Below are 22834 nucleotides of genomic sequence, written 5' to 3'. Positions count from 1 at the left end.
TGCAGTGACTGCTATATAAAACAGTGTGCGGTCACACAGGTGCAGTGAAATGTATGCAGTGACTGCTATATAAAACAGCGTGCGGTCACACAAGTGCAGTGAAAGGTATGCAGTGACTGCTATATAAAACAGCGTGCGGTCACACAGGTGTAGTAAAAGGTATGCAGTGACTCGTATTACAATACAATGTGCAGCAGTCACACTAGGGACTGAATGTGCTAGGCCTGGCACAGTATAGCAATTAGCAAGGACCAGCTGCGACAAGACAGAGCTGTATATGCAGTGTCAGTGGGCCACACAAAAAAAAAAAAACACATCACAAAAATATTAGCTCTCAAAAGAGCTGTTTTGGGGTGTTTTTCAGCAACAAATATCAGCAAGGAGCAAGCTAACAGATCTCCTAACTATCGCTTTCCCTATCTCTCCAATGTCTCTACCTTCACTCACTAATACATCAGCACACAGAGTGAGAACATGGCCAACGCTGCTGCCTTATATAAAGGAAGGGGGGGGGGGGGGCTCCAGGAGGGAGTGTAGCCTAATTGGCTGACATTTGTCTGCTGACTGTGATGTAGGGGTCAAAGTTTAGCCCAATGAAGTAGTATAGGGGGTGGGTCGAACTCGCATAAAGTTCGTGATTTCATATGAACACGCGTTGTAAAATAAGTCCGCGTGCGAACCGTTCGGGACATCTCTACTGACCAATAGGGAAGCTCACATGACAAACAGATGGACAATTTGCAGGAAACTGGCCAGTGGCCAACTAGACCACAAGGCCCTGAAAAGCAATGGATTCTGACAAATATCCTTTTTTCAGGGGCATCGCCTTTTGCTGTTCTGCACAGATCCTGAATCTGAATCACGAGATAACTGGCGTCGCCACATTCACTTCTTAAACTTTCCTACACACACTTTAAACTTGCATTAAGTAGATTTATCGATTTTACAGCTTCTTTTATTCCGTCATTAAAAGGACATATTTTCAAAATGCTCTTTGACGAGCGGCTTGTGTGTGTCGGCCGGGGAAGAAATGTAGCCCGCCAACCATTTTTTCCCTGAAATCCATTCGATATCTAAACTAAAACTCACTTAAAAGTGTGTCTATCTGGGAAAATGTCAGAGCCAGCCGCTATAAATCTCCAGAATGGGTTCTTTACAGCTTTTAAAAATCCAAGTGGCGTATTGCCAAAACATGCCAGGTTTTAGGCCCATTATACAAAGCAGCCGGTGAAGTCTGCGGCAAGGGAAGATAAACAGGACAGTGTGATTATACAGACGGAACAGACTTCAGTGCGCAGTCATTACAGCAAAACCCGAACTTAACTTTCTGCCGCTTAAACCAGTTTCTAAATAACATCGTTTGTCTAGTTCACAATTTCAGCTCACCTTGCAGTCAGAGCTGCAGAATTGCGCTGAGCTGAAATTTTGCATACTGTATTTGTAATTTCAGATCGCAATTACGGTGCAAAATCTTAATGGAAAATTTGTAATTCATTTTGCGTCTAACCATAATTATATTCCATAATTTTGCAATTATGCGTAATTACGCAAAAATGCAAAATGTTATACTGTCGTAACAAGTTAAAAAAAATGTGCTAAAACTGTATTTTGCTGAGTTTCAAAAAACATTTTTTCTTCAGATTGTTTTTAAATCGATTCTCTGGAAAACTACAGTCTTTTTGAAAAAGAAATGTAAATGAAAAATCCTTTACAATTGCCAGGTTTGTAATCACTAAACCGTGATAACTCAAATATCACACCTTATCAAAGTTATCACTCCTTATCAGAGTAGCATAGTGAGCGCTACAAACTTATGCCTGCTAATTGGCAATGGCACTCGTCCTGCCCTGAGCCCCTGCGAGTTCGTAGCGCTCACTACGCTACTCTGACAAGGTGTGTTAACTTTGATAAGGTGTGATATCGTTGATAAGGTGTGATATCGTTGATAAGGTGTGATATCATTGATAAGGTGTGATATCGTTGATAAGGTGTGATATCTTTGATACGGTGTGATATCGTTGATACGGTGTGATATCGTTAATAAGGTGTGATATTTGAGTTATCACTGTTTAGTGAATCATGCCCAAAATGGGACATTTATGAATGTTTCATGTAAAATTTTATTTATTTATTATTTATATAGCGCCGCCGCCAACATCTTCCGCAGCACTGTACAGAGTATATTGTCTTTTCACTTAACTATCCCTCAAAGGAGCTCACAATCTAATCCTTCCCTACCATAGTCATATGTCTATGTATGTATCGTGTAGTGTATGTATCATAGTTTACGCCCGATTTAGGGGGCAGCCATTTAACATACATGTATGTTTTGGGGATTGTGTGAGGAAACCGGTGTGCCTGGAGGAAACCCACACAGACACAGGGGGAACATACAAAATCCTTGCAGATGTTAACCTGCCCGGGATTCGAACCAAGGACCCAGCACTGGAAGATGAGAGAGCACTAACCACTACACCACCGTGCTTTGACATCGTAATTACATGTAATCCTCATTGCAAATATTTTGGAGGATCGTTCCGATCCTCATGGACTTTTGCCGGTTTTGCAGCGATCATATAAATGATTGTTTAGAGGAACTGTACTGAAAATAACATAAAGAATAAACTTCATTATGTTTTACTATATTCATTTATAGATTATTTAGTCAGTGTTTGCCCATTGTAAAATGCTTAAAAGGAAATACACATGGCAGCCTCCATGTCCCTCTTGCTTCTGTTGTCCTTTAAAATTATTTCAATATATTCACTGAGATAAGACTTAATGATTTTCCGGTCCTTTAAGACAGAAATGTGAGAAAGCGTGAGAGCTGGGAGAATCTGTCGTGCATAAGCATCACTTAGTGTAGCTTCCAGATGCATCGTTCTGTTTTGGTGGGAGTTAGTTAGCCACAGGCAATGTGGAATGGAACATTCTGTTCCTCTAGATTCCTCCAGCTGTCCACCTCCCTGCAATCACTGGCCGGAGGAGACTCAGCTGCAGCAATGCTGACCTGATGAGACCCGGGACGGGATGCCCATTTGGAGGTTTCGAGTGATTGAGTTCAGCGTAGCCACATTGCTCTGGTTTTCTCATTTATCTTAGGACAGATAGAGGAGAAGAAAAAATATATTTGTACCACAAAAAAAAACACAATTGCTCGCACTGACAGGGCTAGATTTCTGGACAGGCCACAAAGGCCTGCGCCTTTGGCAGGTGGAGACCAAGGTGGTACTTGGACATTAAATAGGGGTTGTTACTCATGAAAAAGAAGGCTGCAAATGGCGAGCAGGGAAGCTCATTCCGATTCCGCGGAATGGAAATTTCCGCATTTCCGATCGGAAAAATCTAATTTTTGCATCGGAATGAATCAGCCAATCAGAGATTGAGGATTTGTAGTACGATAAGCGGTAGTGGAAATTTCAGTGGAAATCCACCATACTAGTCGGTAATTTTAAGCCAATCATAAGACTCGAAATGAATAAGCCAATCAGAGAATGAGGAATGGTAGTGCAGTAAGCGATAGGCAGAATTTTCCATGGAAATCGGAATACCGTCAGAATGCTGCTAAATACCACCGAAATACAGCGGTAGCAGAAATCTACATTGGCGGAATTTCCACGGAATCGGAAATCATCAATTCCGACCATCCCTGATGCGAGCAACACATGAAAAGGGAAACTGATGTACAAAGTTGTAAATGAAAGATAGAGGCTGCAGTTTATGGATGTTATGCATGGAAGAGCTGCACATGGCATAAGAGGGGCACAGCTAGTGGACAAAAAGGGCGCCGCCATAGACTCTAATGCGATTCTCGTTAATACGGCGAAAATAGCCGAAAAAAGGGTGCCCGATAAATATCATTAACAACATTAGAACATTAAAGTTTTTGAATTATTTTATCGTTTTAGAAGCTTGCAAAGTTATAGCTTTTGTCATATTATTCTGTTTGTATGTACAGACTTTACGTTATCAACGATATTATCGTTTTTATGTGTAAAATGGTGTTTCTGCAGGGGGAGTGGTTAGGGTTAGGCACCACCAAGGAGAGTAGTTAGGGTTAGGCACTACCCGCGCGGCAGTTAGGATTAAGCAACACCAGGGGGGAGGGGTGGGTTAGGGGTAGGCACCACCAGTGGGGTGGTGGTTAGACTGTTTCTTCAGGGGGAGTGGTTAGGGTTAGGCACCACCGGGGGGGTGGTGGTTAGGGTTAGGCACCACCGGGGGGGGGGTTAGACTTAGGCACCACCAGGGGAGGGTTCTGTGTGAGAATAGGGTTGGGTTAAGCTGTATTGTTGAATTACGTTATGATTTTTAATGATAATATATTTTCATTATCAACTCCCGTCTTTTTTTGAACTATTTATCGTTAACCAATTTCATTAACAATGTTTATCATTATTGAGATTTTGTTATTCACCAGCGCCATTTCATTATCCAGCCAGGCCCTCTTTTTCCTGGTGCCCTTTTTTCATGTACGCACTTGAAAGGGAAGCCCCAACACACTTGGCCTAGGGGTGGAAAAAATATAAATCCATTCTTGCCCACTGATGTCTATAGAGCAGTGATCCTCAAACTAAGGCCCGTGGGCCGAATGCGGCCCACCAAGGCTTTTCCACTGGCCCCCCAAACACAAAATGTACCTTTAAATATCGGCTGCCCGCATATAGAATAACAGTGCTGGCATCACCTATCCACATACTGTAGAAGCCACAGTGAGCAGTTATTTGCTGGCTTCCAATCCAATACTTCATCAGGTGACACTGCTGTCCAACTGAAACTGGTTGTCACCTGGGTATGCTTCACAAAGGCGTTCTTCAAGTGCCGCATGACTGAATAGCTGCTGCTGAGAGTTCTCCCCCAGGTATGATTGGGGGGAATCAATACCTAGTTTCCATGTAATGTTTTTCAGCATAATTTTATGTATGTTCCGGACCCCAGCAGTCTGAAGTATGTTGACCCGGCTCTTGACCGAAAAGGTTTGGGGACCTCTGCTATAGAGGAACCTCCACGACAGGCCTCTGCTTTTCCTGACTGACTATGCTTGATTGAAACTGTGAGCAGAAGTAGTTCTTAGAGGAGCAACTTTAAACAGAACCCAAGGCAGATGTTAACAAAAAAGATACCTATGAAGAGGAAAGCTTAAGGTTAATCAAGAGGTGTCCCATTTCCACCTCAAGACCACCACTGCAGCCTGTGATCCTCTGCAAGTCCGTGACTCGTGTATAAGCGTGGCTGTGCTGCACCCAAGCGAGGAACATGGAACCATTCATGGATGAGTGCTCTGGCTTACTGCGGAGGCACAGCCGAACTCACTTTGCCGCACTACGGCTGCACTCGTACACAGTGGGAAGTCCAGCCATGATAACATATCCAACAAGTATATATAAAACACAACAAGCATAAATGAACCAACAAAAATCATGGCTTTGGAGGTACACTACACCTTTAAATTAACAAGACATTCATGGCTACCAAAATGAATACAGAATAGCACCACTCAGCAAAGACAATGCTTATCAGATATGTCAGATATCTCAGGTGAAGCAGTGGGATATGCGCGAGCAGGCGCGGCAACTGCCATTCACTAAGTGCATTTTGAAAATAAAGAAATTCCTGTGAATCCCCCCATCCGTGAGGGAGGGGAATTAAAATAATAAAAAAATATGGAATTTTAATTAAAAATAATAAAATAAATATTGCTGACTCTGATAAGGCATGTTACAGTTTTTTACAATTGCTTAAAGAGAAACTCCGACCAAGAATTGAACTTTATCCCAATCAGTAGCTGATACCCACTTTTACATGAAAAATATAATGATTTTCACAAACAGACCATCAGGGGGCGCTGTATGACTGATTTTGTGCTGAAACCCCTCCCACAAGAGGCTCTGGTACCGTACGGTACTCTGGGCAAACTGCCACAATGTAACAATGACACACACAGGAAATGGCTGTTTATAGCTGTCTGTTAAAGCCAGAACAGCTACATAATCTGCCCACAGTAACAATGTCACCATGTAATACATGTCAGAATGTGAATCTGGGAGAGGAAAGATTTTACAATGAGCAAACTCTGACTAAATCATGTATACATAATTATTGTAAAAATTAAGCACCTTTTTATATTAAATTATTTTCACTGGAGTTCCTCTTTAAGCACAATTTTCAACAAAATGTAAAATTTTTCAAAACACTTCACACAATTTTCACAACACCACACACAAGTAGCACAACACGTCAGATTATGTGCAAAATGGACCACATTAGTCAAAACTGTACACTTTCTTGCCAAAACCCTATTTTCTTGTCAAACAGATAAACATGTCATCATATGAGCAGATTCTGTTTAAATCATTTAAACACTCCAGTGTTTAACTTAAAACACTGTTAGCATTTCCATAGAGAAAGTGTAAAAATACATTCTTCAACACTACATGGTACAAGTTATTCAGACCAATGACATTTTTTATTGCTTTTCATCTATTCAAGTTCGTTTGTGACAATTAAAAAAAAAACTTTTACAGTTAACAAAAAACTTTTTACATTTATCATACTGTATTTGCTGAATATACCTTTGTACTCTTAGGCTAACTGTAAAAACATAAATAATTCAGTTCAAGGCTGAAAAAAATATAAACTCAGGCAAATCATTCTGGATAAAGATAGAATATGAATGTATATATATATATATATATATATATATATATATATATATATATATATATATATATATAAAAGGAATACTAAAGGTGGCCATAGACCTGACAATTATCGACAGATTCCACATAGGCTCAAATTTATCTCTAATTTAATCTGATTAGAGATAAATTTGTCTATTCATCGAAGCCACCCATACACTACAGGCCGATTCCGCATCCGCAACACCGCTGCCCGACAATGTATAAATGTAACCACCTTTTCACTCCCAGAATACTGTAGTTATAAATATGCATTTTTCTTGTGAAGCAGAAAAAATGCAAGCAAATTGTATGCATTTTTATGTGCACATTTTACAGCAGTTTGATATACCTTTATGGTAAAAATGCATGAGCATAGACAGGCCCTTACTGTAATTTTTAAAATTTATTTTATTTCCTTTTTTCATCATTTTACACTGTAGATCCAAGTTTCTTTGCAGATTACCCCCCCCCCCCCCCCCTCCTTCTACTTCTACTGCTGACCCAAACATGTATATTACAGTACAGAGAAGCCAGAGGACTAATGCTAGATACACACATCAGATAAAAGTCTTTGGAAAATGAAAGATCACAGACCAATTTTACCCCCTTCCATGTAGTATGAGAGCCATACCTACACAATCTATTCTATTGAGCTGAACTCCCCATCAGATAAAAATCTTAGCAACATGCTGTACACAAAGATACTGTACACACGCAACAGATCAGTATCTGCAAAAGATCAGTTCCTGCAAATTGCATTTATCATCTATGATATCTGCAGATCTCATACACACCTTGTTTACTGTAACGGACATTCATCTGCAGATCAGATCCACCAGAATGGATTTTCAGATCTGCAGATGATTGTCTGATCTGCAGATGAATGTCTGTGTGTATGGGATCTGCAGATATCTTAGATTATGAATACAATTTGCAGGAACTGATCTTTTGCAGGAACTGATCTTTTGCATGTGTACCGGATCTTTGTGTACAGTATCTTGCACAGATTTTTATCTGATGGGGAGTTCAGCTCAATAGAATAGACTGTGTAGGTTTGGCTCTCATACTACATGGTAGGGGGTAAAATTGGTCTGTGATCTTTCATTTCCCACAGACTTTCATCTGATGTGTGTACCCACCTTTACAGTAAAGACCTGGGTGGTGATGGGTTTCTTCAAAATCTAAAAATCCAGTTGCAATTGGACAACCACCCAGTGTGAGTAGTATCGATTTATGTGAAGTATTCACAAAAGGTTCCTACACACACTACTACACTGCTGACAGAAGATAGGTTCCTCACCTGTTCTTTTGACAAAATGCACAGGCTACTGATGCCACTGTGTACCTGCTTAGGTTAGACTGAACTCTTAGGCCCCGTTCAGACTATGCACGTTCCTAGCCGTTTTTACAGAACGCGTACGGGCAGACTTTGCGCATAGAAACGGCTACTAATGTTTTGTAATGGCCTCGCTCACATGTATGTGTATGCGACGCATACGTTTCTCATCCACATTGCTGCACGCAGTTCTGTGCGTCACGCACAGAAACGGACGCAATGAAAGTCTATGGACGCGTATCAAAAACGCATACTATTGCGTTTTTTGCGTACCTTTCACTCTGCGTTTCCCATATTTCTTTCCTGTTTCCTGTGTGAAAAAATACAAAACGCATTTGAACGCAAGAAAAACAAATGCAAACGCATGCGTTTTTCAACTTGAGTTTTCTTTGCATTTCTATGCGTTCTGCAAACCCGCATAGTTTAAACAGGGCCTTAACCCAGCCTCCCTCATTGTAAGTCCATGGTTTATTACATGGTCCACAAGCGTAGTACGAATTTCATTCGAAAGATTTTGTTGCCTTCTTTGTCCACATCTTATGCCTCCTCCAGGTCTTCCTCTCCCTCTTCCTCTCCATCTACCTCCACCTTGTTCTGTCTGGATGCTTCCTCCCATCCACACTCTCCCTCTTGCTCTGACACCATCCATTTTTGTTGAAGATAGGCATCTTGTTGCCTTTTTATAGTGTTTAAAAACCTGATTGGTGTGTGCATAATTATGCACTTGTGTGTGCGCACACCTGGTGACTGTGTTTAACCAATTGGCTCATTTCAGTGTTCATTTGAGAGCCTTTGCTTTGATATTGCAAGGAAGTGTCTATATGAATGATTTTTGAGTCAAATGTACACAAATTGTGTTTAGTGTTTTGAAAATCACTGTGTGTAGAGTTTTGCAAAAAGTGTGAAGCTGACAATGTACTTATAGTTGTGCCTATTTGAGAATGTATTTTGCTCTTTGAGTGTTAGGTTCTGTAAATTGTGGGAAAGTTGTAATTTTAGTGTGTAAGCATTCAAAAAAACCTGTAACTCTGATGAGGCACGCTGACTCTGATAAGGCACATTAACTCTGATAAGGCATGTTAACTCTGATAAGGCACACTATATAGTGAGTCAACCCCAATGAAAGCATGCTCTATCCTCAGTAGTGGTGGGTGAATATACCACAAATGTTTTCCCATTTTTGCATCAATGAGAATATTTGCAAAAGTATAGGGGCTGAGCAAACAAAGATTCAAAAAGGTTTTCATTATCACAAAAATACATGTCTTGTGAAAAACTGAAAATCCATAATATTACCCTGAAAGTTTTGAGTTGAAAATGACTTGAAAATCATCCCTACACCTCAGAACTAAAGCCACACCCGGCATGCAAGCTTCTACCCCAAAGGTAAGGGCATATATTTGTTGTGGCCACATGTCATTTTGGCGCAGGGTGAGGCGAATGATGGCTCACCCTGCGGCCGCAGATATTCCGGCCAGGGCTAATTACTATTCACCCTCGTAGCAACTTGGAGGGAGAAGTAATTTAGGGTCCTGCAATCACAAGATTCCCAAATTACTTGTACATGGGGCGCTGACTATGGCATTGCTGCAATAGCCGCGCCTTACTCAGGTGCTACGCCCTCACGGTAAGGGCCTGTGTGTGTGTGGTGTATGTGTGCGCATGTGTGAGTGTGTGTGGTGTATGTGTGTGTGGTGTGTGTGTGGTGCATGTGTGTCTGCGTGTGTGTGTGAGTGTGTCTGTGAGTGTGCCTGTGTGTGTATGCGTGTGTATGAGTGTATGTGTATGTGTGTGTGAGTGTATGTGTATGTGTGTGTAAGCGTGTGTAGAGTTGAGCTGAAATTTTCGTAATTTCGCATTACTATAATTACGCATGCGAAATTTGCGATTACGATGCGAAATTAGCGTAGCGAAATTGCCATTAAAATCGTAATTGAAAATACCGTAAGCGTAATTTTCAACGCGAAATTTCGCGTTTCGTTCATGCCGTAATTTCGCATTAAACGCTACCGTAATTTCGCGTTAAACCGTAACGCTCCGTATAATATAAAAAAGCCGCCGACTTTAAGGGTTAATAGCAAAGCCCCCTTAAATGCTAAGAGCCTCAAATTTGGAGAATATATTAAGGAGATCAGGAGGAATAAGAGGAAAAATTTTTTTTCAAAAAGACCTTATAGTTTTTGAGAAAATCGATGTTAAAGTTTCAAAGGAAAAATGTAAACATTTAAAAACCCGCCGACTTTAACGGTTAATAGCAAAGCCTGCTTAAAGTTTAGGAACACCAAATTCCCAGGGTATATTAAGGGGATCAGTGGGAATAAGAGGAAAAATTTTTTTTTCAAAAAGACCTTATAGTTTTTGAGAAAATCGATTTTTAAGTTTCAAGGGCGAAAATGTCTTTTAAATGCGGAAAATGTCAGTTTTTTTTGCACAGGTAACAATAGTGTTTTATTTTCATAGATTCCCCCAAGTGGGAAGAGTTTTACTTACTTCGTTCTGAGTGTGGGAAATATAAAAAAAAAACGACGTGGGGTCCCCCCTCCCAGACCTCTTTAACCCCTTGTCCCCCATGCAGGCTGGGATAGCCAGAATGCGGAGCACCGGCCGCGTGGGGCTCCGCACCCTGACTATACCAGCCCGCATGGTCCATGGATTGGAGGGTCTCGGAAGGGGAGGGGCAGCCAAGCTTTCCCCTCCCCCTCCGAGCCCTTGTCCAATCCAAGGACAAGGGGCTCTTCTCCACCTCCGATGGGCGGTGGAGGTGGAGGCCGCGATTTCCTGGGTGGGGGGTTCATGGTGGAATCTGGGAGTCCCCTTTAAAAAGGGGTCCCCCAGATGCCCACCCCCCTCCCAGGAGAAATGAGTATAGAGGTACTTGTAGTACCCTTACCCATTTCCTTTAAGAGTTAAAAGTAAATAAACACACAAACACATAGAAAAAGTATTTTAATTGAACAAAAAACATAACCACGAAAAAAGTCCTTTAATATTCTTAATTAACCATTAATACTTACCTGTCCCTTTAAATAAATGATCCCACGCAATATCCTCGGAAATGTTCTATCAGTTACAATGTAACAAAGTTATTATGTAACAACTTTGTTACATTGTAACTACGCCGCACCCCACGCCACTCGCCGCTAAGTCCCCGCAGCTCCCGCTGTCCACCCCGCCCACATCTGTCACCCACATGTCACCCACATGTGGGTGACATGTGGGTGACATGTGGGAGAGGCGGGGAGGGCAGCGGAGCCGGCGGGGACTTAGCGTCCTGCACGGACCCGACAGAGCTCTGAGCTATATAGCTCAGAGCTCTGAGAAGCATCTTTGTATTTGGGCTCCAAGGAGCCCCATTGGTCCTTAGCAGACCAATGGGGTTCCTTCAAATCAGAAGGAACCCCATTGGTCTGCTAAGGACCAATGGGGCTCCTTGGAGCCCAAATACAAAGATGCTTTCGAGAGCTCTGAGCTATAGCTCAGAGCTCTGTCGGGTCCTGCATCGCAGACGCGGCGGCGGCGGCGGCGGTGAGTGACGTCGGGTGCGGCGTAGTTACAATGTAACAAAGTTGTTATATTGTAATAACTTTGTTACATTGTAACTGATAGAACATTTCCGAGGATATTGCGTGGGATCATTTATTTAAAGGGACAGGTAAGTATTAATGGTTAATTAAGAATATTAAAGGACTTTTTTCGTGGTTATGTTTTTTGTTCAATTAAAATACTTTTTCTATGTGTTTGTGTGTTTATTTACTTTTAACTCTTAAAGGAAATGGGTAAGGGGTACTACAAGTACCTCTATACTCATTTATCCTGGGAGGGGGGTGGGCATCTGGGGGACCCCTTTTTAAAGGGGACTCCCAGATTCCACCATGAACCCCCCACCCAGGAAATCGCGGCCTCCACCTCCACCGCCCATCGGAGGTGGAGAAGAGCCCCTTGTCCTTGGATTGGACAAGGGCTCGGAGGGGGAGGGGAAAGCTTGGCTGCCCCTCCCCTTCCGAGACCCCCCAATCCATGGACCATGCGGGCTGGTATAGTCAGGGTGCGGAGCCCCACGCGGCCGGTGCTCCGCATTCTGGCTATCCCAGCCTGCATGGGGGACAAGGGGTTAAAGAGGTCTGGGAGGGGGGACCCCACGTCGTTTTTTTTTTTTATTTCCCACACTCAGAACGAAGTAAGTAAAACTCTTCCCACTTGGGGGAATCTATGAAAATAATACACTATTGTTACCTGTGCAAAAAAAACGGACATTTTCCGCATTTAAAAGACATTTTCGCCCTTGAAACTTAAAAATCGATTTTCTCAAAAACTATAAGGTCTTTTTGAAAAAAATTTTTTTTCTCTTATTCCCACTGATCCCCTTAATATACCCTGGGAATTTGGTGTTCCTAAACTTTAAGCAGGCTTTGCTATTAACCGTTAAAGTCGGCGGGTTTTTAAATGTTTACATTTTTCCTTTGAAACTTTAACATCGATTTTCTCAAAAACTATAAGGTCTTTTTGAAAAAAAAAAATTTCCTCTTAATCCTCCTGATCTCCTTAATATATTCTCCAAATTTGAGGCTCTTAGCATTTAAGGGGGCTTTGCTATTAACCCTTAAAGTCGGCGGCTTTTTTATATTATACGGAGCGTTACGGTTTAACGCGAAATTACGGTAGCGTTTAATGCGAAATTACGGCATGATACGACTGTAATGCGAAAATTACGCGAAAATTACGCTTACGCGAAATTTCGCGAAATCCTTCTTCATTACGATTATGTACTTACGGCCATAATCGTAATTACACTAATTACGCGAAATTTCGCAAAATCGTAATTAGGTCATTACGCTCATCTCTAAGCGTGTGGGTGTGTGTAAGTGTGTGTGTGTTAGAGTATGTGTGTGTGTGTGTGTGTGCACGTGTGTGTGAGTGTGTGTGCACGTGTGTGAGGTGTATGTGTGCGCGCGTGTGTAAGTGTGTGTGCGCGCGCATGTGTGAGTGTGTGTGTGCGCGAGTGAGTGAGTGTGTGATGTATGTGTGTGTGTTGTATGTGTGATGTGTGTGTGTGTGTGTGTGTGTGTGTGTGTGTGTGTGTGTGTGTGTGTGTGTGTGTGTGTGTGTAAGCATGTGTGTGAGTGTATGTGTGTGCGTGTGTGTGAGTGTATGTGTGTGTGTGTGTGAGCACGTGTGTGTGTGAGTGTGTGGTGTATGTGTGTGTGAGAGTGTGTGTGTGGGTGTGTGTGTGAGTGTGTGTGTGGGTGTGTGTGTGTGTGTGAGTGTATGTGTGTGGGTGTAAGTGTGTGTGTGTGTGAGTGTATGTGTGTGTGTGTGCGCGTGTGTGTGAGTGTGTGTGTGTGTGCGCGTGTGTGTGTGTGTGCGCATGTGTGTGTGAGTGTGTGCGCGCGTGTGTGTGTGTGAGTGTGTGTGTGTGTTTTAATCTAATTCTATTAACAATGTGTGTATGTTTTGAGAAATCTCAAACAATGCATCACTATGTGGGTTTAATTGACATGACAAATACCTCCTACTCCTCTGCGCCCGAACATGAGTCTCCCAGAATGCCATCAATAACAACAACTGCTAAACATATGAGGGTTATGCAGAAAGTCATGCTCATTTGTCTTGTTCTGCAAAGCTATTATGTGCAACAGAATTATTACGTTCTAGAACAGAATCCAAGCCGCATAAAGAGCTTGAAACGGTTAATTTGTTGATTACGGTTACCCTGTAGTCCGATCATGTGACTGTACTGCCAGGAAGTGTGCTGCACTCAACTCCTCTCACTGTTGTGAGATTTTTCATTGGTGTACAGAGAGTAGGAGATAAACTTCTCTTTGCTTAGTAAACAAAGGTGGAAGCTTATCTGCGTGACATGAAAACTGCACTCATAATAAAGAACAGCAGGCTTTCTTCTCGCACTAGAAAAATGTAGCTTTGAGTTTGACATAATGGCTCCTACCAGCACCTGACACTACTCTGGGACAAAGGCAGGTAGAAAAACTATATGGGAAATAAGACGGTACCATTGTATGTTGCGACAGGCTGCAGTTCTGCATTCCTGGATTAAGTGTACAGGGGACTTTGGGCACTAAGTTGACTTTGCTGTACAGGTTAATAGGTAATGTTTACATTATACACCATAAGGCCTCTTCTCCGTTGGAAACTGCGATTAGCACACAAACACGCAACAATCATGATTTTCACCATTTAAAACAAGAGCGTAGGTGTGGCCATAGTCATGCTGGTGTAGCACAGCCACACTTGTGCATGATAAGGAGCGCGATCATGAACTTCAAGAGGGGCCTTGGGTTTACTTTATGTACCTACTGATGATCGTAATCTGCTATACACGATTACGCAAAATTATGCATACATTTTCGTAATTACGCCTATACGTAATACAAATTTTAAACTCGATTGACTTTGTATAATCATTCTTTACGCGTAATTTCGTGTCGAATTTGGTGGTGAATTGCAAAGCCCCCATATATGCTATTGATACCAAAATTGCTACATATGTTAAGGAGAATAGTGGGTAGAAGTCAAACAAATAATTTTTCAAAAAGACCTTGTAGTTTTTGAGAAAATCTTTTTTAAAAATGCAAAGAAAAATGGTTTTTAAACCCAGAAAAATGTGTTTAAAAATCTTTTTTTGTATAGTTAAAATCGATTTTCTCAAAAACGGCAAGGTATTTTTGAACAGTTCTTTTTGTAACTTGTACCCACTATCCTTCTTAATATATGTAGAAATTTTGGTAGCAATAGCATGTATAGAGGCTTTGCTATTTACCGCCAAAGTCGGCACAAAATTATGCGTAAATTACATGTAAATTCATGCATAATTACGAATGGTAATAATTAACTACAAAATTAGTTACGTTATTCCCCCGAAAATGTTCATGTTGATTACGCTGCGTAATTGCATATTATGATGCGTAGTTACGCATGGGCGTAATTTCTGCTCATCACTGTACACATGCTAAATGACATTGACTCATATTTACACAAAAGAAAGTGAAAATGGTTACGCATCTAACCAAGATGCGCCTGACATTGCATAGGGCTGATAAGCCTCTCGAAGGCACAACTGTGCTCATTGCAGTAGAACAGGTGCATTAGAACTAATGCATCTCACAATACAAATAATGGAAGCAAACTTATGCATTAACATTATTAACTTATTAGGGGTCCTAACCCTTCTCTTATTGAGAGAATTTGGTGGTCCAAGCCCTATTTCATACAGCCTTATCAATCCCTGCCATGTACTGATGAGGGCCAAAAGTCCAAAACAGGCTGTCTACATGTGGGTTTGATATGGCTGTGTAAAACTTAAAGCTATAGGCTTGCTATACACCAGCGGTTCTGGATGCTTGCTTGGCTTAACAAGGGCGAAAAGGGATAATTTGCATATTTAGTAGAAGTGCATTGTGGGTAACCACAAATGTTCATTTATAACTGAATTATTGCAAATTTCCTTCTGTTTTAAGAAGGCAATTACACCAAGCTTTGCTTTTTTAGTAAGAGGGCTTTTTGGTCCCTTTTATCCCCCTATACACTCCTAGTAGTTTGGGTCACCCTGAGCTGCTTGGTTACTCTCTTATTAAGAGAGACATCAGTTCAACAGCAGGGATGGCTCGTGCAGCCTTCTCTCGGGGTCCCCACCCTAACCTATGTTTTAAATCACCCAGCGATATGGGAACATGCTAGCAGCATAATCTTGGGAGCAGCAGGCCATATAAAGGGGAAGGGGCGTGGCGTGGGCGGTGCCCCAGGTTCTCTCACTAAATGACACTGACTTAGCCAAGGTGGCCCATTAAGGACCATCTCAGACAAGAATAGCATGTAAGAAGGAACCCATTTATGTCATCAAAAGATCCAGCATGCTAGATCTTTAGTGACAAGGATTTCGCATATGGTAATGGAGGTGCATGAACAGGTAGGAGACACAAGGAGGAGGACCCTGCCAGAAGGATTACAAATAGCGGAGTTCTTCAGGATTAGGTGCCAGAGGGGAGTGGGCTCAGTTAGACAGCACCAAGCGGCAGGGCAGAGATTGGCGCCACCGGCAAGGCACCTTTTGTCTCCCTACCTAAATCTAGAGAATAGGAAGATCATAGCCTACAACAATTTGTTTTGTGGGCACCAATAAGAAATTGATAGTTTCTTCATAGAAATAATGTTTCTCAAAAGTTTATAAAGGATACACACATTATTACCAGGCCATATAAATCTCACTGGCCCAAATTTGCTGAACTCATATAACTAACCCTTCCAGTAATGGTTTTGAGGGGTGTGTATCCAGTTTATAAACATTATATTGTGTATGTACAGCCAGGGTCTTTACAGAATAGAATATTGTCAGGTAATTCCAACCAGAGTTGCAACTATCAACACAACAGTTCCTGTTTAGATGTTAAAATAACCATCTTTCCATTTCTTAAAGAGACTCCGTAACAAAAATTGCATCCTGTTTTTTATCATCCTACAAGTTCAAAAAGCTATTCTAATGTGTTCTGGCTTACTGCAGCACGTTCTACTATCACCATCTCTGTAATAAATCAACTTATCTCTCTCTTGTCAGACTTGTCAGCCTGTGTCTGGAAGGCTGCCAAGTTCTTCAGTGTTGTGGTTCTGTGATGCATCTCCCCCCTCCAGGCCCCTCTCTGCACACTGCCTGTGTATTATTTAGATTAGGGCAGCTTCTCTCTTCTCTCTCATCTTTTACAAGCTGGATGAATCGTCCTCTGAGCTGGCTGGGCTTTCACATACTGAAGAATTACAGACAAGGGCAAAGCTGTTTGCAGGAAGAAACAAGTAGCCTGAAACTTCAGTGCATGAGAACTGCAGGGGGAAAGAAACACACAAATGATCTCTTGAGATTCAAAAGGAAGGCTGTATACAGCCTGCTTGTGTATGGATGTATTTTCTATGTGTGGACATACTGTACATCAACCTACTTCCTGTTTTGGTGGCCATTTTGTTTGTTTATAAACAAACTTTTTCAAACTGTTTTTAACCACTTTTAATGCGGCGAGGAGTGGCGAAATTGTGTCAGAGGGTAATAGGAGATGTCCCCTAACGCACTGGTATATTTACTTTTGTGCAATTTTAACAATACAGATTCTCTTTAATGGAACTAGCAATTGGCTATAAGATTTGCATAAAGTAAGGCCCAGTGCACACCGGGCGGATCCGCCGGCAGCAGCCGCCGGCCGCATCTGCCTAAAAATCCGTGTGGCTAATGTATCTCTATGCGCTGGTGCACACCGACGGTTTGAGGTTTTTAGCAAACCGCAAACGTACCTCTTGCTGCACGTTTGCGGTTTGCTTAAAACCTCAAACCGCCGATGTGCACCAGCCCATAGAGATACATTAGCCACGCGGATGCTCAGGCGGATGAGGCCGGCGGATCGCATCAAGATCTGCCTGGGACTAAACTCTGTCATCCGCACCCAAAACCGCTAGCGTTTTGTGGATCTGCTAGCGGTTTTGGTGTGCCCCAGGCCAAAGACTGTGCTAAGACTAGCTCTGTGGTGCCCCCTACCAGAGCTGTCACCCCAGGCCTCTGCTTGGTTTGCCTATGCCTAAAAAATGCCCTGCCAAGGTAGATCCTTGGGGTTAGGCATCGCCAGAGGGGGTTGGTTAGTGTTAGGCACCAAGAGGAAGGACTCGTGTTAAGGTTAGATTAGGTTATAATAGGTAAGGTTAGATTAGGTTATAGTAAAAGATTGATAAAGATTTTACCAATGTTTTTGTAACGATCGGTGTCAGCACGCAGAGAGAATCTGATTATTGGTGATCTGCAGTATCACCAAGAATACAGATATATACCTGATTATTGATGATCTGCAGAATCACCGATAATACAGATATATTGCTAACCTCTGGACACCTGAAGCGTGTAAGTGTTTGGTGTAACAGTAGAAATTGGACCACCGGGGTAGCAGGTGGTCCAATGAGTAGAGACAGACTCTACTGCAGTCAAGGACTCCAGGAGAAGGAGACCCTGACTGATTAAGCAGCAGTGCCCCCTCTGAGGAGCAGGGGACCCCTGTGGGAAGGCTGAGCACCCAAGGGATGGGTGACAGCCAGAATGGTTGGGCAGGCCGGGTCGGCAATACACAGACAGATAAAGTACAAAGACAGGAAGCTGATTCGGTATCCAAGGCAAGCAGGGTTTGGCAACAGGTAATCAGAGATGCAAGGTACCAAATCAGAAGGCTGAGGGAAAGTCAGGAAAGCAATAAGTCATAACAGATATCAAACAATGCCTAGTCTGGGTGTGAGGTCCGTGATCTCTACACCCTGGATCTAGTCTGATGTAAACAGAATGACAACACAAGTTCCCTAGTCTGGGTGTGAGGTTCGTGGTCTCTACACCCTGGAACTGGTCTAAGGAATAACACAGATGATACACAGTATTCCTAGTCTGGGGTGTGAGGTCCGTGGTCTCTACACCCTGGAACTGGTCTAAGGAATAACACAGATGATACACAGTAAACTGGCTAAGTGTGGATTCCCAGGTCCTCCTGGTTCCACCACACTGAAGGATCTGACTAAGGTATGAGTGCTAACACATAGGTATTCGCAACGCCAGACAACCAGCAACTGAACAGCAAGAGATATATATAGTAAAGCGCTCCACAGCGCTGCCCAGCTCCCATCAATCAATCACCTGCTGAGCTGGGATCAGCTGACCGCCTCGATCAGCTGACCCTTCTCCTATTGGCATAAAGAGCCTGTCTTGCAGCACGCGCGCGCGTAGCGCTCCATCTGTGTGCACTACTAGGTCCAGGCAAACCAGAAGCATGTTGCTGTGGGGAAACCGCCGCTCTGTGCGCGGATTCCGCCGCCTCACTGTCAGAACGCGCTGCAGTTATTCCGCAATCCGTCACAGTTTTATGATCGGATTTAACTAGTTGAAGATTCTACTAATGGCTATCTACTGTTTTATTTTACTGTGGCACCATGTTTACATTAAATCATCTTTAGCAGGTGGCATTAATATGAAAAGGCAGCAGCAGTGCTTGCAGAAATAGTGGCTTTTGGTTTGGTTAGCAATCGGATGGCTGGATGGCTTTGAAACAGGTCTACCTCCAACAGTAGTCCCTCTCGACAAGAGCCTCTAATAGTGGCACCTATATGCACATGCCAACTATACCAAACTACCAAACGAGACATCATCAGGCCAAGCTTCTTCTCTGTAACAACAGACAGCTGCCCCTTTATGCCTAGCCATAGTACCATGCTCCTCCTGGTCTCCACCACAACTCAAGTTGTCCTACGTTGATTGTGCTTGGAAAGATGTCTTGTACCAGATGAATGCCTATCCTGCCGACCTAAACTGCAGCATTCTTCATCACCTAGATAAGAAGGTAACAGCTTCATTCAGGGCCCATAGATTGATTTATGTACGTCTTTGATGAAACCGTCTAGCTTCCAGCTACTTAGCTGATGGCAGGAGCTCTATAGATAACCGCAGCCTGGCACCAGCAAGCCCAACTAGAGAAGATGAATGTTCCTCCTGCTAAGGTCGTTCCAGTCGATATACATGTGAAACCTTCACAGAGGAGAAGAAAAAACATCACTAGAGCCTGATATACATTATTATTCTACAGGATTCCATCACTTTCTCAGCACTCTTGTGCTTATCTATGCAGAATCCCTGCAATCCGCCAACATGTCCTTTCCCATTCGGCACACATCCCGTAATTATCTCATTTCTGGGGGGAGACAAGGTTTTGAAGGTGCATTTCTGCATGAATTATTATAAGCAGCAGAAGACACCTCAGGAGATAAAATGATTAAAAGGTTGAGGATGAATGTGGAAAAGGTCAGAGGCTTGTCACTCGCCTACCAATAGTCTTTGGGTTACTTAAAGCAGCAGGGACAGCCATAATATCCCAGAAAAAAATATATTTATGTAGATAAATACTTGTTCTACTTGTGTAACATACTGTATGCATTGAACTGTCCACGTTTTGATTTCAGTGAATGTTATATAATAAATTACGAGAAAACTTTTCCAGGCATTTTTCACCTGTACTGCCTCTGACTGAAGCCAATCCTGATGTTATTTCCTCTCTTACTTTTTTTTTCTCCTAAAAACTGCACTGTCATATCTAGCTTGCTTTGTAAGTGCATGTGAGCACAACACACATTGCATTTCAGCAGCTTCACACTGCACTGCCCTCAGCTATTTAGTGAGGAACAGGAATGTAGGAGGGAAGATAACAAGCTTCCTTCTCATCTGCAATGTACCAAATGGCTGACTGAGAAAATATTTATTACAGCAGAAACATTTATGATTATATTGGAATGCTTGCAATGCATTATCAGGTTGTAGGCTGCATAATAAACACAAAGCGGTGGGTAAATAGAATTTGATTTTGGGGATGACACTTTCCACTTCCCTCACCCTGGTCATTTTCACAGTTCAGCTCAGCTCTGATTACTTTGTCAATAACTTTATCAATAATTATCACAACTAAATGATCTATATGTTGTTTTTTTTCAGGACAAATTAGGCTTTTGTGGCTGATATTTGTATTTAGTAATTACCTTATTTGCTATGCATTTTAAAAGGAAAATAAGGAAAAAAGTGAAAAAATACACAATTTATCCACTTTTATACATTGAAGCTTTATTGTAAACAGTTCTATTGTACATTAAACCCACACATTTTATTTGTCTATCCCTCCTGTGTATTTCAACAGTTTATTTGTTTTGATAATGTACTAGATGTAACAATTAAGTAATGAATACAATTTGCTACTGTCTGCTCCTGAAATGTGTATTTTACGCTTGTTTACTAATTAACTCTGCTATTGAGATCCGTGGGGGAAGGAGATGGGTTTGCTGTCCTTCCTTTTCAACTCTATAGAGTTTGTATCAGCTCAGAGATAAATAAACAGTGTTATCTAAGATTTTGTAGGGAGGAGAGACTTATATTCACGTCATAGGGACAGGAAGTGGTTAAAGAAACTTTATTTGTAAGGGACACAAATGCATGTGACCAGTAATAAACTTGTGCTGAAGACCTTCGTGAATAGCACTTATGGAAAATGCATGCCATATGCAATTAACTTTTTCTCCTGCGTTTTCTCCTAGGAGATCATTTATCATCTTATCTTAAAAAAAAAAACTTTCAGCATTGTGCAATTGAAAAAAATTCCCAAAAGTAGGTGTTAGATAGTTAGGTAGATTCTGGGTATTCGCTTACTTGCTGCTGGTTTAAAGGAGAAAACTCAGGATAAAATGCTAATCGCATGTGGGCCAAAATTGTATCCTAAGTAAATAAAGGGTTAATTCACAAAACTCATCTCATGAATTATCACTCCTTATCTGATTATCTTATGATTAATCTCTCTCTCCCCCCCCCCCCCCCCCCTTATAAAAGGCAGGCAGTGTCGGCCATTTCACTAACTCGTGTGGCTGCAGTAATTAGAGGGGAACCTGCTGTAGACATAGGGAAAGCTTAGTTAGGCTCTTGTTAGGCTTGTTAGCTTGCTCCTGCTAATATTTATTGCTAAAAAGCACCCCTCAACAGCTCTTTTGAGAGCTAATGTTGTTCTTGTGATCTTTTTTTTGTGTGTGTGTCCCACTGACACTTACATATACAGCCCTGTCAGTCAGTCGCAGCTGGCCCTCGGCCCCTTGCTAATTCCTACTGTGCCACTGCCAGGCCCAGCACATTCAGTGCCTACCTTTTCAGTGCACGTGTGTGACAGCTGCACATTTGTAATACCAATCACTGCATACCTGTTCATGTTTACTGCACCTGCGTGACAGAATCACGCAGTGTTATATACCAGTCACTGCACCTGTTCATGGTACCTGTGTGTGTGACAGCTGCACATTGTATTGATACCAGTCACTGCATACCTGTTTAGTGCACCTACGTGACCGCACGCAGTGTTATATTATATACCAGTCACTGCATACCTGTTCACGGTATCTGTGTGTGTGACAGCTGAACATTTGTAATACTAAGCACAGTAGGAGTAAAAGAGGCGCCCTAGTAGAATAAAAGCGTCTAAAAACAGCTTAAAAATGAAAGTATGAGGTGGCTTACCTCAATGACGAAATCCTTGTACATCACAAAAGATTTTTATTTAGCACAGGCAACGCGTTTCGCCGGTCTCAGCCCGCTTCATCAGGCCAATAAAATGTGCCTACAATAGTAAAAGGGCTCCTCAATATAACAGTATAGACCACGCTATGTAATAATACAACAATAAACATTTGTGCGTTATGCAATTGTATCATAACAGTGCAATCACTCAGGGTTAGATTTTAATTCAGGATTCCAATGGGTCACTTATTTGTTAGCTTGATCAATCGATCAATTAGTGAATTAGTCTCTGCTAAAAGGTTAATACAGGTTATATTAAGGATCTGGACTATTTATCCATAATGAGCTTATTATCATTACTTCTAATTAGAGATGGTATATATTTCTGCATATGCAATATATGCAGCGTATAAGAGTCTTTGAATACAATACAAATAATATATATTGTGTAGAGTAGGATCAATAGTCCATATGCTTAAGAATTCTATAGAATCGAGGAGGCTTTTGTGGCAAAAGTTAAAAATATATATATGTCCATATAAAAAATATGAGTATAAAATAACATGAGGAATATTAAGAACATGTATATAAAATATAACATATGGCATATACAATATAGCTGCTTTTTAGCCTGTGCATATATAACATACAATACACCCAAATAATACATACATAAGTATCCAAAAAGACTTTTTGTGTGTGTCCCACTGACACTTACATATACAGCCCTGTCAGTCAGTTGCAGCTGGCCCTTGGCCC

The 22834-nt window shown here is 41.8% G+C and overlaps 1 long non-coding RNA gene across 1 annotated transcript in view; it reads right to left on the bottom strand.

The window, feature by feature from the left end:
• Nucleotides 1-22162, bottom strand: part of LOC137519587 (uncharacterized) — a 91857-nt gene extending 69695 nt beyond the window's left edge. The window contains exon 1 of the long non-coding RNA XR_011021020.1: nt 22076-22162. This is a non-coding gene — a long non-coding RNA (uncharacterized lncRNA). The remainder of the gene's footprint in view (nt 1-22075) is intronic.
• Between the last annotated feature and the right edge of the window lie 672 nt (nt 22163-22834).

This window comes from Hyperolius riggenbachi, chromosome 5 (genome assembly GCF_040937935.1).
Source record: "Hyperolius riggenbachi isolate aHypRig1 chromosome 5, aHypRig1.pri, whole genome shotgun sequence".
NCBI lineage: Eukaryota > Metazoa > Chordata > Amphibia > Anura > Hyperoliidae > Hyperolius > Hyperolius riggenbachi.
Note: the sequence above shows the minus strand (reverse complement) of the source record. Positions and strands in the feature narration are given on the sequence as shown.